Raw genomic sequence first — 17,473 nt, forward strand, 5'->3', positions numbered from 1 at the left:
GTATTTAAACTAACTGAAAGCCTAACTAGGAGTACATTTTTGTAACAATAGCTGAGACTCAGTCCACCACAGCAGCCAGCTTTGGTCAATCACAGGTGGTCCACTGACCACACCATATTCAAATAAAACAGACATTGAGCTGTAACGAATCAAACTCTTTCTGCACCTCATTTCCATTTCCTGTCCATAAATGTTGCCTGCCCACTTTGTGAAGTGGAGCTGTCTGAACCTCTGCTGGTTCTGAGGGCTGCTGGTTCTCTAATCATTCTTCTATTAAGCTCTGTTAAATTTAATTTTATTACATTTAAATTTGTCTAAAGTTTTAAATTTATCAAATTGAATTTATTTAAAGTTTTTCTTTCAACATCAGTTAAGAAAAATGGTTCCATTTCCCATTTCCTGTATCCGGTGATTCACTGAAACATAGATCATTCGGTCTAAAAGATCCAGGAGATCATGTAGACCATTTCCTTGCTATTAAATAAACCATCATTTATGCTGAGCCAGGCGAGGATACACTGGAAGGCAATGAAGCACAGTGGAAAGTGCTTCATTGGTCTTGGTGTTGGGCCACAAGAACACTCAATCTTTTTAAAAAACAGTTTTGTGGAAATATAATTCACATACCATATAATTCATCCTTTAAAGTGTACAACTCAATGGCTTTTAGTATATTCACAGAGTTGTACAACTGTTACCGACCACAAGTTCTTGGGCTCTCATGTAATAGAAATTGACACAAGGCTGAGCAAGTTTCCCAAACAAGGCTTTTATTGGGGGCTTATGTTTGAACACAATGGAGACAGTGCAGGAGCAAGAGTTAGCTGGCTGGCTTTCCAAGGGCAGGTCTTTATGGTGTTTTTAGGAAAGGTGACAGGAATGTGCATGGGGTATGGGAGTGTCATTACAGTGCATGGTGGAGCGCAGAGTGTGCAGGCACAGTGAGAAATCGTGCTAGCACGTACATTGCATGATCAAAATATGATGGATAAGTTCTTCCCTGGGTGAGGATTTTAGTATTATAATGAGGCATGGGGCAAAGATCAGCCATTCTTCTGGTCTTGTGCATAGGCCTGCAATAAGGCTAACTCCCTTGAGTAAGGTTTACAGTGGGATGCTGCTTATCTCTGTTTCAAGAGGTATCTTGTGGTCAGCAGGGATGACCCCAATGGATGGGGTGGTGCAAGGTCTGGTAATGGGTGGGTATGGAAAAAATGTATTAGTAGGGGTGGGGGCCAAATCATGGTGAAGGCTAAATTCCATTCCTACTCTGTTTCACAACTATCATCACAATCAATTTTAAAACATTTTCATCAACTAGTACCCATCAGCAGTCATTCCCCATTCCCCTGCCCCTACCCTTAACCCTTAGCAACCATGAATCTAGTTTCTCCTTATATACATTTGCCTATTCTGGACATTTTCTATAAATGGAATTGTACAATAGGTGGTCTTTTGTGACTGGCTTCTTTCACTTAGCATAATGTTTTTAAAGGGTCTATGGCATAGCATGTAACAGAACTTAATTACTTTGTATTGCCAAATAATAGCACATTATATGATATACCACATTTTATTTATCCAGTTCATGAGTTGATGAACATTTGAGTTGGTTCCACTTTCTGGCTATTATAAATAATACTGCCATGAACACTTGTCTGCAAGATTTTGTGTGAATATATGTTTTCACTTCTCAGGTATACAGTGAGGAGTAGAATTACTGGGTCATATGGTAAGTCCATGTTTAACCATTTCAGGAACTGCCAAGCTGTTTTTCAAAATGACTGTATAATTTTACATTCCAGTGTAACTTTACACACCAGTAATGTGTGAGGGTTCCAATTTCTTCACATCCTTGAAAATACTTATTATCTATGTTTTTGGTCATGGCCATCGTTAAAATAAAAACTTCAGCCAAATTAAGTTTAAAGAGTTTAATTGAGCAATGAATGATTCACAAATTGGGCACTCCCCAGAATCAGAGCAGATTCAGAGACTCCAGGGGTGCCTCGTGGTCAGAAGAAATGTATAGACAAAAAAAGTGAAGTGAGGTATAGGAATTGGAAGTGGGGTACAGAAACAGCAGGATTGGCTACAGCTCTGCGTTTGCCTTATTTGAACACAGTTTGAACACTCAGCAGTCTATGAGTGGTTGAAGTATGGCCGCTGGGATTGTCCAACACCCAGCTGTTGTTACAGACACATACTCATAAGTTGGGTTTTCAATCTTGTCTACCTATTAAGTTAGGTTGCAGTTCATCCACTAGGACTCAAATATAGAAGTACGGAGTTCTTCTCAGGCCATATTTAGTTTGCTTTAACACCATGCTTGTGGATGTGAAGTGGCATCTCATTATAGCAAAACACCTACTTTTAAATGGACTGATAAAATTATAGAATAATAGGGCTGGACAAGTTATCTATTCACAGGTAGTATGTGCAGTATTCCATTATATAAACATACCACAATTTATTTTTCCATTCTCCTTTCTAGGGATATTTGTGATGTTTCTATTTAGGGGCTTTTGTCAATAAAGCTACTATATAAGAATTCATATACAAGTTTTACAAGTTTTTTAAGGCATACTTTTTTCGTTTTTCTTGAGTAAACACCTAGGTGGAGAATTGTTTGAACATACAGTAGGTATATGCTAACTTTTTAGGAAACTCTCAAACTGGTTTTCCAAAGCAGTTGCACTATCTTATAATCTCCCCAGCAGTGCATGATCTTGACAGTTGTTTCATATCCTTAGCAACATTTGGTATTAATATTCATTGAAACTTTAATCATTCTAGGGGTAAAAACGTGTGAATAGTATCTCATTGTGGTTTTGATTTATGTTTTCTTGGTGTTAAGGGTGTTATACATCTTTTCACGTGTTTATGGGTCATACTATGTCTTCTTAAGTTCTGTTCAAATCTTTAGCCCATTTTTAAAAAAATGACTGTATGACTTTATTATTGGCTGATAGGAATTCTTTCTTTATGCATCCTGGATACAAGTCCTTTGTGCATATACATGTGTTGCAAATATTTTTACTTTTGTGATTTTCTCTTTTCATTTTCTTTTGTTGTTGTTGTTGAAGTGGGGAGGTCTCACTTTGTTGCTGAGGCTGTACTGCAGTGGCATGATCACAGATCACTACAGCCTCGACCTCTTGGACTCAAGTGATCCTCCCACCTCAGCCTCCTGAGTAGCTAGGACCACAGGTGTGCACCATCACACCTGACTAATTTTTTTATTTGTACAGACAAGATCCTACTGTATTACCCAGGCTGGTCTTCAACTCCTGGGCTCAAGACATTCTCCTGCCTTGGCCTCCCAAAGTGCTGGGATTATAGGCATGAGCCACTGTGCCCAGCCCTTTTCATTTTCTTAATGGTGTCTTTCAAAGAGTAAAAGTTTCAAAGTTTGAGGTCTAACATGTCAATATTTTTCACTTATGGTTAGCGAAGTTTGTGTACCAAGAAATCTTTGCTAACCCAACATAATGAAGATATCCTCCTATAGTTTCTTCTGGAAGCTTTAGAGTTTTAACTTTCACATTTAGATCTATGATCCATTTCAGATGAATTTTTGTTTGTTGTGAGGTGGAGATACAGGTTCATTGGTTCCTCACCGATATCCAGTTGTTTCAGCACCACTTGTTGATAAGACTTTCCTTTCTTCATTGAATTGCCTTGAAAACTTTGTCAAATTGACAAAATAGGATTAATTTCTGAACTCTATTCTGTTCCATTGGTCTATTTATTCTTTTACCAATACTACAGTTACTTGATAAGTATAGCTTTTTAATAAATCTTAACATCAGGTAGATTAGGTCCTACAAATTTATTCTTCTTTTATAAGGTTGTTTTGGCTACTAGATCCTTTGCATTTTCATGTACATTTTAAAATTAGCTTATCAATTCCTGGAAAAAATACTTAGTGGGATTTTTATAGAACAATGTTGAACCTATACATCATTCGAAGGGAAAGTTGACACTAATAATATTGTGTTTTCTAAACTATGAACATAGGATATCATTCCATTTATTTAGTATCTTTAATTTCTCAGCAATTTTTATTGTAGTTTTGCACATTTTTTCACAAAATTCATTAGCAAGTATTTTATATCATTTAGTGTTAATGAATAAAGTTTTGTTTTATTCATTTTACTTCCTCATTGTTTATTGCTACTACACAGAAACTACATAAACATGTAACTCATTTTTATATTTTGACCTTTTATCCTATGAGCTCTCTAAATTCACTTACTGGTTCTATTAGTCTTTTCTATTCTTTAAGATTTTCTACATAAACAATTATGCTATCTGTGAATAATGATAGTTTTACTTTTTTCTTTCCAATCTTTATGCCTTGTATTTATTTTTTTCTTATAACATTGATTAGGACTTCCAGAATAATGATGCATAAAGGAAGTGATACCAGACATCTTTGCCTTGTTCCCAATCTCAGGGGAGAAAGCATTCAACATTTCACCAGTAAGTATGATATGTTGTTAGCTATAAGGTTGTTTTTTTAAAATAAATTCCCTTTTTCAAGTTGACGAAGTTTCCTTCTATTCTTAATTTGCTGAGATGTTACTCTCAGAAAATTTGTTGAGAGTGTTGAATTTTGTCTAATGCTGTTTCTGAAACTATTAAGTTGGTTATATCTTTTTTATTTCTGTCATTTTGTCACTACAGTAAATTACATAATTTGATTTTTGAAAGTTGAACCAGCCTTGTATTCTTAGGATAATCCTGCTTGGTTGTAATGTACTAGACTTTTGCTATATTGCTAAATTTAATTTGCGAGTATTTTGTTAGAGACTTGCATCTATACTCATGAGGGACATTGGTCTGTGATTTCTTTTCTGATAGGATTCCTGTTGATTTTTTTTCTTTTTGTATCAGGGTTATGTTCACCTCCTAAAATGAGTTGGGAGGAGTTTCCCCTTCTATTTTCTGAAACAGTCTGTTTAGATTGGGCATTATTTTTTCCTTAAATATATGATTAGAATTCACTAATGAAAATGTGTCCGTTGGAGTCTTATTTATGGGAAGAGTTTTAAATTATGAATTCAATTTCATTGATTCCTACCTCACACCATTCATAAAGCTTAATTTGAAATGGATCATAAGGCTAAACATGGATGCAATTTCCTCTTGTGTTATAGCATGTTTTTTTTTTCCCCAAGCAATTTGTCTGTTTGTCAAATTGGCATAAAGTTTTTCATAATAGGCCTGCATCACCCTTTTAAGTCTACAGAACCTGGAGTAATGCCCCTACTAATCTCTCTCTTTTCTTGATCAGTATTGCTATGGGTTTCTCAATTTTATTACTCTTTTCACCTTTTGACTTTGTTGATTTTTTTCTTATTTTTCTGTTTTCTATTTTGTTGATTTCTGTTATTTATCATTTAATTCCTTCTATTTACTTTTTGCTGAATTTATTTTTCTAGTCTGTGATGGCAGAAGCTTAGATAGCTGATTTCAAATCTTTTTCTCTTTTCTACTATAGGCATTAAAAACTTAATTTTCCTGTAAACACTACTTTAGCTTCACCTCATAATTTTCCATATGTTGTGTTTTCATTATCCTTCAATTTCAAATATATTCTAATTTTTCTCGTGATTTCTTCTTTGACTCATGGGTTATTTAGAAGTATAATGCTCAATTTCCAAAAGCTTATGTATTTTCTAGCTATCTCACTGTTATTGATTTCTAATGGAATTCTGCTGTGATAATAGAATTTCAACTTTGAAATATGTAATCTAGTATATTGTGTGTCTTGGTGAATGTTTCATGTACACTTAAAGTGTAATCAGTAGTTGTTATGTGCAGCGCTTTATAAATGTTAATTAAGTTGATGGATAAGTTCTTCAAATCTTCTATATGTTTACTGATATTCTGATTTGTACTATCAATTACTCAAAAAAGTTCAGATCTCTGGATCTCTGATATGACTATAGATGTCTCTTTTTTTTCTTTGGTTCTGTTTGTTTTTGCTGATGTATTTTGAAGCTCCATTATGTAAATATACATGGAGAATTGTTATTCCTTCTTGGTGAATTGACTGACCCTGTTTAACTTGGTTAGTAGTTCTTATCTTGAAATCTACTTGATATTAACACAGTTACACCAGCTTTTTAAAGACTGGTGTATTCATAGTTTATCTTTTTCATTTTTTTAACTTTCAAACTAAGTGTGGCTTTATATTAGAAGTGCATCTCTTGTGAAGAAGTTATGCTTGCCACTTGATTTTATTCAGTCTAATAATTTTTCCCCTTTTAATTGGAATGCTTAGTTCATTTACATTTAATGTAACTAATGATATTTTGGGGTTAAAATCTACCATCATAATGTTTGTCATCTATTAATCTCTTTTGTCCTTTTACTTTCTTCATTTTCTGTCTTCTTTTGGGTTAACTGAGTATTTTTTGTTGTTCTATTTTATTTCTTCCTTTGTCCTTCTAGCTATGCCTATACTTATGTATTTTTTTAAGTTGCTCTAGGAATTTTAATATATTCTCTTATCATAATCTGTCTTCAATTAACATATCAGTACATGTTAAAATATAAGAACCTTACAACAAAAAGTTATTCTTGATATATATCTTACTCTACATCTTATAAAACCCAAAATCCATTACTGTTTTGTATTTAAAGTGTCAAATGACTTTTGAATTACTCAAAAAAAAAAAAAAAGACTCATCTCTTTATCTATATATTTTCCATTTCTAGTCCTTCCCAGTATCATTTCCTTTCAGCTTTAAAAACTTCCTTTAGGCTGGGCATAGTGGCTCATGCCTTAATCCCAGCACTTTGGGAGGCTGAGGCGGGCAGACCACCTGAAGTCAGGAGTGCGAGACCAGCCTGGTCAGCATGGCGAAACCCCATCTCTGCTAAAAATACAAAAAATTAGCAGGGCATGGTAGTGCATGCCTATAGTCCCAGATACTGGGTAGGCTGAGGCAGGAGAATTGCTGGAGCCCGGGAGGCAGAGGCTACAGTGAGCCGAGATCGTGCCACTGCATTCCAGTCTGGGCAGGGGCAAGACTCCAACTCTAAAAATAAAACAAAACTTTCGTTAGCATTTTTTATAGTGCAAGTCTATTGGAAACAAAGTCCACCAACTGTTGTTTATCAATACATTTTAAAAATTCAACTTATTTTTTCAGTACTAAGATTTCCATTTGGTTGTTTTATGTGATTAAAATCCTCTCTCTTTACCCACAATATCAATCATTATACACTTCTTTTAATTATAAAATGAAAAGGATGTTTGTATATCCACTATAAACATCCTGTAGAATGTGTAACGTACTTATAGTTTTCTAGTCCTTGTCTAACAACTTCTGAGTCAACTGTTGCTATTTTTATTGGTTGATTCTACTTTTAGCTATGGATAATATTTTCTTTTTTTTGGCGGGGGGGATGGAGTTTCACTATTGTTGCCCAGGCTGGAGTGCAATTGCACCATCTCAGCTCACTGCAACCTCTGCCTCCCAGGTTCAAGCAATTCTCCAGCCTCAGCCTCCTGAATAGCTGGGATTACAGGCGCCCACCACCACGCCCGGCTAATTTTTGTATTTTTAGTAGAGACGGGGTTTCAACACGTTGGCCAGGCTGGTCTCAAACTCCTGACCTCCAGTGATCTGCTCACCTTGGACTCCCAAAATGCTGGATTTACAGGCATGAGCCACCATGCCCGGCCAATATTTTTCTTTTTCCTCACATTGAGTAATGTTTTATTATTAACCATTGTGCACATGTTGAAAACTCTGAATTTTATTACTTTCCTCTGAAAAGTGTTTTGTTCTGTCAGTTAAATTACTGGTGGATCATCTTGAACTTGTGAGACTTTGTTTTATACTTTGAGTATATCTATTTCAATTTTGTCCCTAGATCTAGGTCTTGCCTTTAGTCCAGCTTTGTTTTAGTTCTTAGTTATAGATGTGGTCTTTACTCCTAAAGTTTGGCAGTTGTGGGACTTGGGCAGCTGCTATAGTGGACAGATGTTGAAATCTCTACTCAGCTTACAAGCATTCGAATTGTTTCCCAGCTGTGCTCCTTGGAATTTTATCCCTCGTGTGTGCAGTTTAAGTTACAGCCAAGTTTTTGAGGGGAGCTAATATGCAAATTTGGGGCTTCCAATAAGGAAAAATTCAACACTTACTCAACCAACCTCATGAAGGAGTAAGAATCCATAAAACAGTATAAAACTATTTCAACTAAAAGATATTATTACTATTAGTTGTGTTCACAGTTATTAAGAGAACGTATTATGTAACAGAAAGAGCACAGATTTTATCTCATGACCCAGTAATTCTACTTCTTGGTGCAAAGGGTTTGTTTATTATGTTTGCTACAACATTACTTTTAATATTGAAAACACTGGAAACCACTTATATGTTCACCAGTTGTAGCATGGCTAAATAAATTAAGGTATGGCCAAACTGTGGGATATTTTGCAGCAGTTAAAAATAATTAGCAGGCCAATTTGCACCAATATGAAAAATCTACAAGACAGATTGTTGAATAAGTAAATTAGTTGCAAAATGATACATATACTACATTTACATAATATTCTTCCACCCACAGGGGTTTGTGTTTGTGTGCACCATTAATAAGAGGTTTGTGTGTACCATTAATAAGAGGTGAGAGTAATGAGAGAGAACAACATGCTAGAAGGTAGTATAAAAGGAACTATAGCCTTTCTTCTAACATTTTAATCTTTTTTAAGGAGAATGTATTCCTAGAAACAAAAGCTATATTTAAAAAAGAAGTGGGAAAATAGAGTCCAACAGGTTTGGATTCATATCCTACTTTGTCATTTATCATTAGCTATATAACCTTGTGCAAGTTATTTAAATTTTCTAACATTTTGTAAGACATGTTATCATGGGGAATTTAAATAGGATAGCCTATATAAAGTGCTTCAAAAATACCAGGCATTCAATAAATAATAATAGATTTAATAACATTGGACATTTTTTCTTATACTTTCTACAAAAGAGAGTAATTAGTTACTATCTTATCTTTGTATCTACCTGAATAATTCTTACTTTGCCTTCAGATCAGCTTTTTTCCCTTGGCTTCTCTGGGTTTTTCTTTTCCCTTTGTTGAGACAGGGTCTTGCTCTGTTGCCTAGGCTGGAGTGTAGTGACACGATCTCAGCTCATTGCAACCTCTTCCTCCCAGTCTCAAGCAATCCTCCCACCTCAGCCTCCTGAGTAGCTGGAAATACAGGCACACACCACCATGCCCAGCTAATTTTTGTATTTTTAGTATAGACAGTGTTTTGCCATGTTGTCCAGGCTGGTCTCAAACTCTTGGGCTCAAGTGATCCACCCACCTTGGCTTCCCAAAGTGCTGGGATTACAGGTATGAGCCACCATGCCCAGGCTCTGGGTTTTTCTCATAGGACTAGCTTTCTAGTTGTGTAATCATTTCTGTTGCTGACCTCAATAAATGAATACATTTGTTAATTATATAGCTGTGTATTACATCATACTAAATTAAACATGCTTTGTTCATCACCCTTAGCAGCTCTGAAAGTGTACACAATTTTCCCCTATTCTTTTAAATTTCAAACTCATGCTGTACAAAATTTAGGCAAGAGTAAGCCATCAATGCTTTACACAATGTCTGTTATCCCAAAGCATTGCTTGCAGCATTCATCATTTGCTAAAAACTTCTCAACTGCTCCAGTATCCTTTGTATGAAAACTCTTGGATTTGGAAATAACACTTTTTTTTTTAACCTTGAACTAGAAACCACTGATTGTTGCTTAAATGTGTTATATTTGAAGCTTTGTGTTTGCATGCCTTGTATTTTGCTTCCCCAATTTTTTTTTGTCAATGACTCATAGCTTATCTTTTTTCTCCACTCTATCTTTAGTTCCTTTCTTCCAAAATATATGAAGACAGACAATAGACATTGGGGGGGAAGGACATTTTGGGAATAAATATTTGAAAAGGCTTTTTTCATTCAGATATGGCCTAAAAATACTGAAAGCATTTATTTGACAGGAAAACACTGATATTCAAAACCATTTTTTATTTTTATGAACCAAAAAATGTAAAAGTAAGATTAATATGAGAACTAAAATATGTAAAGCACAATATTTAAAATAATTAGAACAAAACAATGCTGTACTCCAGGCAAAAGATGATTCTTGAACTGTAACAAGGCCATGGCTAAAGATATTCAGAAGAGATAGAAAAAAGACTCCAAAAAAGAAATAATAAAAATCTTTTGGTATTTGAATTCATCTTCTTTAAAAACTGGTTGTTTTGAGAAGAAGGTTACTCATATTAATGATCAATTCTCATCATGGAATAAATAAAATTATTGACACAAATGCAACATTTTAGACAATGGTCTGACTATATTTGTCCTTCGGTTTCATAATTTGTTGTGGAGAATCTTTAAGTTCTTAAATTTTCATTTTTTAAACTGAATTGGGGACAACTTTTAAATGAATTAGAATAGAATTAAAATGAAAAAGTTCAAAAGAATCTTAACAGAGGTGTCCCTATTATGAAAACTTAAAAAGTTTATTAAATTTCATGACAAGAAGTTTTATGATGGAAACATCAAAAAACAGAAGTCTTAACCTCAGTAACATTTCCTCTAAATCTAACATTAGTGACCACTTACATCATCCTTTACCAATTTATACTACTGCTGGCAAGATGAAGTTGATATACTTCAGTTACCTATTCTTCCTGATAAGTAGAACTAAAAGCCCTGGACATTGTATATAAAACAAACATCAGAAGCTCCTGAAAGTTGGAGGGAAGAAGGCAAACTGTCTAGGGAACATCAAGACCCAAGTAATGTCACGGGCTTTCTTTTTTCCTCATATATCCAGAGAGGATTCTGGAGAAGATAGCAATCTGGAAATGTCAAGAAGTACAGACAAAAAGCCCTAAGAAAAATTTGCTCCATCTAGTCAAAAGATAAGGAAAATAGCAACTTAGTGAGACAGAAAACTTGTAGGCAGTAACTGTTTTACTAAAGTCAAACACCACAGAAAAAACTATGGCCCCTCCAACACTCATGCCAGCAAGAGCTGGGTGGAAAGCCTAAACTTCTACCATTGCAAGGCTGTAATGAAGTGCCTAATCCCCCTGCTGGTGCACTCTCAGAGAAAGCTAACTAAAGAGCCAGGAGTTTTAACTGTGGAGTCAGGAGTTTTAATCCTCTCTAAGTAGCAAGAAATCATACACTGTGGTGTCACTGGAGCCCATTTGAGGATCCTGGACTTCTCTGCCCATCAAGGTGTAATATTCTTCTCCTCCGTGATGTAATATCAAAGGAGGTCTAGTAGAGAGTCAGGACTTTCACCAGTACTCAGTAGTAAACAGGCCATGCCCTCACAGTGTCACTGGAGGCCATGTTAGGAGTAGTAGCAAGGATTCCTTTTCCCTCCAACCCAGAATGATATCAGCAGAGGCCTGCAGAATAGCCTTTCCCCCTTCCATGGGAAACAATGGAGTCAGTGGAGACTGGTAGCAGAATCTAGACCCCAGTGGCCACCTGGAAATAGTGAAGATCCAGAATCTTAAAGCATAATACCCAACATGTCCATATTTCAATAAAAAATGGCTCGTAACACCAGAAAATAAGATCTCAAACTGAGCAAGAAACCACAACCAACGTTCACCACACAAATATAACACAGAAGTTAAAATTATATGACAAGCATTTTAAAGCCTCTGTCATACAAATGCTTCAATAAACAATTACAAACATGCCTGGAAAAAATGTAAGAAATAGAAAGTCTGAGCAAAGGAATATAAGATATAAGAAAGACTCAAATGGAAATTTAAGAACTAAAAGCACAATAACCAAAGTGAAGAGTTCAGTGGAATTTAAGAGTGGATGGGAGAACAGAAAAACTAATCAGTGAACTGAAAAATAGAAAGCTAAAGTTACTCAATCTGAACAAAAGGGAGAAAACAGATTGAAAATAGAAATAAATAGAACCTCAGGGGCTTATGAGATTATAACAAAAGACGTCATATCTTTTGTTATGGAAGGAGAGGAGAAAGAAGGCACAGATTCAAGTAACTGATGGCTGAAAAATCCAAAATTTGGCAAAAGATATAAAACTACAGAATTGAGAAGCTGAGAGAACTCCAGAAAGGATAAATGCAAAGAAATCCATGCAAAAACATGTCATAGTAAAACTTCTGAAAACAGAAAAATGTTTTTTCCCCAATCCTGCTCATTCTGCAGACAGAAAATCTTGAAGACACCAAGAAACAAATACCTTACATATATAGGAAAACCAATTTGAATTACAGCAGATTTCGCACCAGAAATCACAGAGGCCAGAAGGAAGTGACATAACATTTTTCAACTGTGGAAAGAACTGTCAACCCAGAATTCTGTATCCAGCAAAAACAGCCTTTAGGAATGAAGGAGAAATCAAGACCTTCTTCCATGAAAAAAATAAAAGAATGTGTCACCAGCAGAGCTACCCTAAAATAATGATTTTAGAAGTTGTATACAAAAAGGAAATGAAAGAAGAAGAAATCATAGAATGTCAGGAAGAAGGAACATAATAAAGCAAAAATATGAGTAAATACAATAGAGAGATAAAGAGGTCATAGCTAAAGAGTACAAGATTATTTGTGAGGTGATGAAAATTTCTAAATTTAACTTTGGTTGCACATATCTGATTATATAAGAAGTCTCTGAATTATATGCTTTAAATGGTAAATTGGACACAGATCTGTGCCAACTAGCACCCTGCTCCTGAGCCAACACCACCACCAGTGAGACCAAACACACAGCCATCAGCATGGGCCCCCTGTCTCCCCGCAGCTACACTGTCTCTGCCACTGTAGTGAATGCCTGCAGGGAGGCAAGCACCCCAGGACTCATGAGCACTCTGCTGCAGCTGATGAGTTGCACCCCACTGCACTGCTACTACTGCTGCTGCTGGCATGCACAAACAAGAATGGATCCTGCTATCACTGCACTACTGACCACTTTGGCTTACATAACCCATCCGAGTATAGTGACCAGCAGTCTGGGAGCACCTTGGCACCCCCAGCACAGTGGATTCCTAACCTCGAGGGGCCAGAGAACAAAACTGGGGCCTGATACAAGTCCTCTAGAGTTACAGCACACAGTCCAGGAGTTGGGAGCAGAGTGTTGGCCCTTAAAAGCTTCCAGAAATGAAGCTAGTCAGATGAATCCACCTAATATAACAATCAAACCCTCAAGATCATCAAATAGGATAAAAGAAAAAAAAAAAAAACCATCCAAAGGTCAGCAGCTCAAAGATTGAAGGAGCATAAGCCCATAAAGATGAGGAAGAACCAGCACAAAACCCTGATAACCCCAAAAGCCAAAGTGCCTTCTTTCTTCCAAATGGCCATATCACCTCCCCAGCAATGATTCTGAACTGGGCTAAAATGGCTTAAATGACAGAAATAGAATTCAGAGTATGGGAAGGAAGGTCATTAAGCTACAGAAGTATGTTAAAACCCAGTCCAAGGAAGCCAAGAATCATTATTAAACAATACAGGAGCTGACAGACAAAATAGCCAGTATAGAAAAGAACCTAAGTGACCTGATAGAGCTGAAAAACACACTACAAGAATTTCATAATGCTATCACAAATATTAATAGCAGAATAGACCAAGCAGAAGAAGGAATCTCTGAGATTGAAGACTGGCTTTCTAAAATAAGACAGTCAGACAAGAATAAATAAAAAAATAATGAAAAGGAAAGAACAAAACCTCTGAGAAATATTTAATTATGTAAAGAGACCAAGTCTGTGACTCATTAGAGTCCTTGAAAGAGATGAGGAGAATGGAACTAATTTGGAAAACATATTTCAGGATATCATTTATGAGAACTTCCCCAACCTACCTAGAGAGGCCGACATTCAAATTCAGGAAGTGCAGAGAACCCCAGTAAGACACTTCACAAGAAGATCATCCTCAAGACACATAATTTTCAGAATCTCCAAGGTTGAAATGAAAGGAAAAAATGTTATAGACAGCTAGTGAGAAAGGTCAGATCACCTATAAAGGGATACCCATCAGACTAACAGTGGACCTCTCAGCAGAAACCCTACAAGCAGAAGAGACTGGGGACCAATATTCAAAACTTTTACAGAAAAGAAATTCCAACCCAGAATTTCATATCCAGCCAAACTAAGCTTTATAAGTGAAGGAAAAATAAGATCCTTTTCAGATAAGCAAATGCTGAGGGAGTTCATTACCACAAGACCTCCCTTACAAGAGCTCCTGAGGAAAGCACTAAATATGCAAATGAAACACCAGAGTCAGCCACCACAAAAACACACTGAAGTACACAGACTAGTTACACTATAAGGCAACCACATAAACAAGTTTGCAAAATAACCAGTTACCATCATGATGACAGGATCAAATCTACGCATATCAATACTAACCTTGAATGTAAATGGGTTAAATGCCCCAGTTAAAAGGGACAGAGTGGCAAGCTGGATAAAGAACTAAGATCCATTGGTATGCTGTCTTCAAGAGACCCATCTCACATGCAGTGACACACATAGACTCAAAATAAAGGGATAGAGGAAAATCCACTAAGCAAATGGAAAAACAGAAAAAAAAATCAGGTGTTGCAATCCTAGTTTCACACAAAACAGACTTTAAAACAGCAAAGATTTAAAAAGACAAAGAAAGGCATTACATAATGGTAAAGGATTCAATTCAACAATAAGACCTAACTATCCTAAATATATACGCACCCAACACAGGAGCACCCAGATTCATAAAGTAAGTTCTTAGAGACCTTCAAAGAGACTTAGACTCCTACACAATAATGGTGGGAGATTCTAACACCCCACTGAAAATATTAGACAGATCATCGAGAGAGAAAATAAATAAAGACATTCAGGACCCGAACTCAACATGGGATCAAAAGAATCTGACAGACATCAACAGAACTCTCCATTCCAAAACAGCAGAATATACATTATTCTCATCGCCACATGGCACATATTCTAAAATCAATCACATAATCAGAAACAAAACATTCCACAGCAAATGCGAAATAACTGAATTCATAACAATCTCTTGGACTACAGCACAATCAAATTAGAAATGAAGACTAAGAAATTCACCCAAAACCATACAACTACATGGAAATTGAAAATTGAATAACCTGCTCCTGAACGATTTTTGAGTAAATTATGAAATTAAGGCAGAAATCAAGAAGTTATTTGAAACTAATGAGAACAAAGATACCAGAATCTCTGGGACACAGCTAAGGGCAGTATTAAGAGGGAAATTTATAGCACTAAATGCCCACATCAAAAAGTTAGAAAGATCTCAATTTAACAACCTAACATCATGACTAAAAGAACTAGAGAACCAAAAGCAAACCAAGCCCAAAGCTAGTAGAAGACAATAACCAAAATGAAAGCTGAAGGAGACTGAGACCAAAAAAACCCTTCAAAAAGATCAGTGAATCTAAGAGCTGGCTTTTTGAAAAAATTAATAAAACAGATAAACTGTTAGCTAGACTAATAAAGAAGAAAATAGAGAAGATCAAAATAAACCTAATCAGAAATGAGAAGGTGGATATTACCACTGACCCCACAGAAATACAAATAACCATAAGAGAATATTGTGAACACCCCTATACACATAAACAAGGAAATCTAGAAGAAATGGATAAATTCCTAGACACATAGACCCTCCCAAGACTGAACCAGGAAGAAATCGAATCCCTGAACAGACCAATAACAAGCTCTGGAATTAATTCAGTAATAAATAGCCTACTAACTGAAAAAAGCCCAGGACCAGATGGGTTCACAGCTGAATTCTACCAGATGTACAAAGAAGAGCTGGTACCATTCCTGCCAAAACTATTCCCAAAAATTGAGGAGGAGGGACTCCTCCCTAACTCATTCTATGAGGCCAAAATCATCCTGATACTAAAACCTGAAAGAGACATAACAAAAAGGAAACTTCAGGCCAATATCCTTGATGAACATTGATGCAAAAATCCTCAACAAAATACTGTCAAACTGAATCCAGAAGCACATCAAAAAGCTTGTCCATCACCATCAAGTAGGCGTTATACCTGGGATGAAAGTTTGGTTCAACATATGCAAATCAATAAATATGATTCATCATATAAACAGAACTGAAGACAAACACAACATGAATTATCTCAATAGATGCAGAAAAGGCTGTCAATACAATTTAACAACCATTCATGTTAAAAACTCTCAATAAACTAAGTATTGAAGGAACATACCTGAAAATAATAAGAGCTATCTATGACAAATCCACAGCCAACATCATACTCCACAGGCAAAACCCAGAGGCATTCCTCTTGTAAACCAGCAAAAGACAAGGATCCCCTCTCTCACTACTCTTACTTGACATAGTATTCGAAGTCCCGGCCAGAGCAATCGGGCAAGAGAAAGAAATAAAACATATACAAACAAGAAGAGAGGAAGTGAAACTAGCCCTGTTTGCAGACGACATGATGCTATATCTAGAAAACCCAACAGTCCTGGCCCAAAAGCTTCTTAAGCTGATAAACAACTTCAGCAAAGTCTCAGGATACAAAATCAATATGCAAAAAATCACTAGCACTCCTATATAACACCAATCAATCTGAGAGCCAAATCCCATTCACAATTGCCCCCACACACACACACACCCCTAGGAATATAGCTAACAAGGGAGGTAAAAGATCTTTACAAGTAGAACTATAAAATACTGCTCAAATAAATCAGAGATGACAAACAAATGGAAAAACATTCCATGCTCATGGGTAGGAAGAATCAATATCATTAAAATGGCCATACTATCCAAAGCAATGTATAGATTTGATGCTATTCCTATTAAACTACCAATGACATTCTTCACATGGCTAGAAAAAACTATTTTTAAATTCCTATGGAACCAAAAGGGAGTCCAAATAGCCAAGGCAATTCTAAGCCAAAAGAACAAAGCTGGAGGCATCATGCTACCTGACTTCAAACTATAATACAGGACTACAGTAACCAAAACAGCATGGTACTGGTACAAAAACAGACACATAGACCAATGGAACAGAATAGATAACCCAGAAATAAGACCATGCATCTACTACTATCTGATCTTTGACAAAGCTGACAAAAACAAGCACTGAGGAAGACTCCCTATTCAACAAATGGTGCTGGGATTACTGGTAAGCCATGTGCAGAAGATTGAAGCTGTACCCCTCCCTTACACCATACACAAAAATTAACTCAAGATGGGTTAAAGACTTAAATATGAAACCCAAACTATAAAAAATCCTAGAAGACAACCTAGGCAATACCATTCTGGACATAGGAATGGGCAAATATTTCATGATGAAGATGCCAAAAGCAATTGCAACAAAAGCAAAAGGTGACAAATGGGATCTAATTAAACTAAAGAGCTTCTGCATACCAAAATAAACTATCAACAGAGTAAAGAGAAAACCTACACAA

The 17,473-nt window shown here is 36.0% G+C and overlaps 1 protein-coding gene across 8 annotated transcripts in view; it reads right to left on the reverse strand.

Moving 5' to 3' along the window:
- The window catches only part of CCDC122 (coiled-coil domain containing 122), a 46,234-nt gene that overhangs the window by 1,227 nt on the left and 27,534 nt on the right, over positions 1-17,473 (reverse strand). The window lies entirely within an intron of this gene.

Source organism: Chlorocebus sabaeus, chromosome 3 (genome assembly GCF_047675955.1).
Source record: "Chlorocebus sabaeus isolate Y175 chromosome 3, mChlSab1.0.hap1, whole genome shotgun sequence".
Classification (NCBI taxonomy): domain Eukaryota; kingdom Metazoa; phylum Chordata; class Mammalia; order Primates; family Cercopithecidae; genus Chlorocebus; species Chlorocebus sabaeus.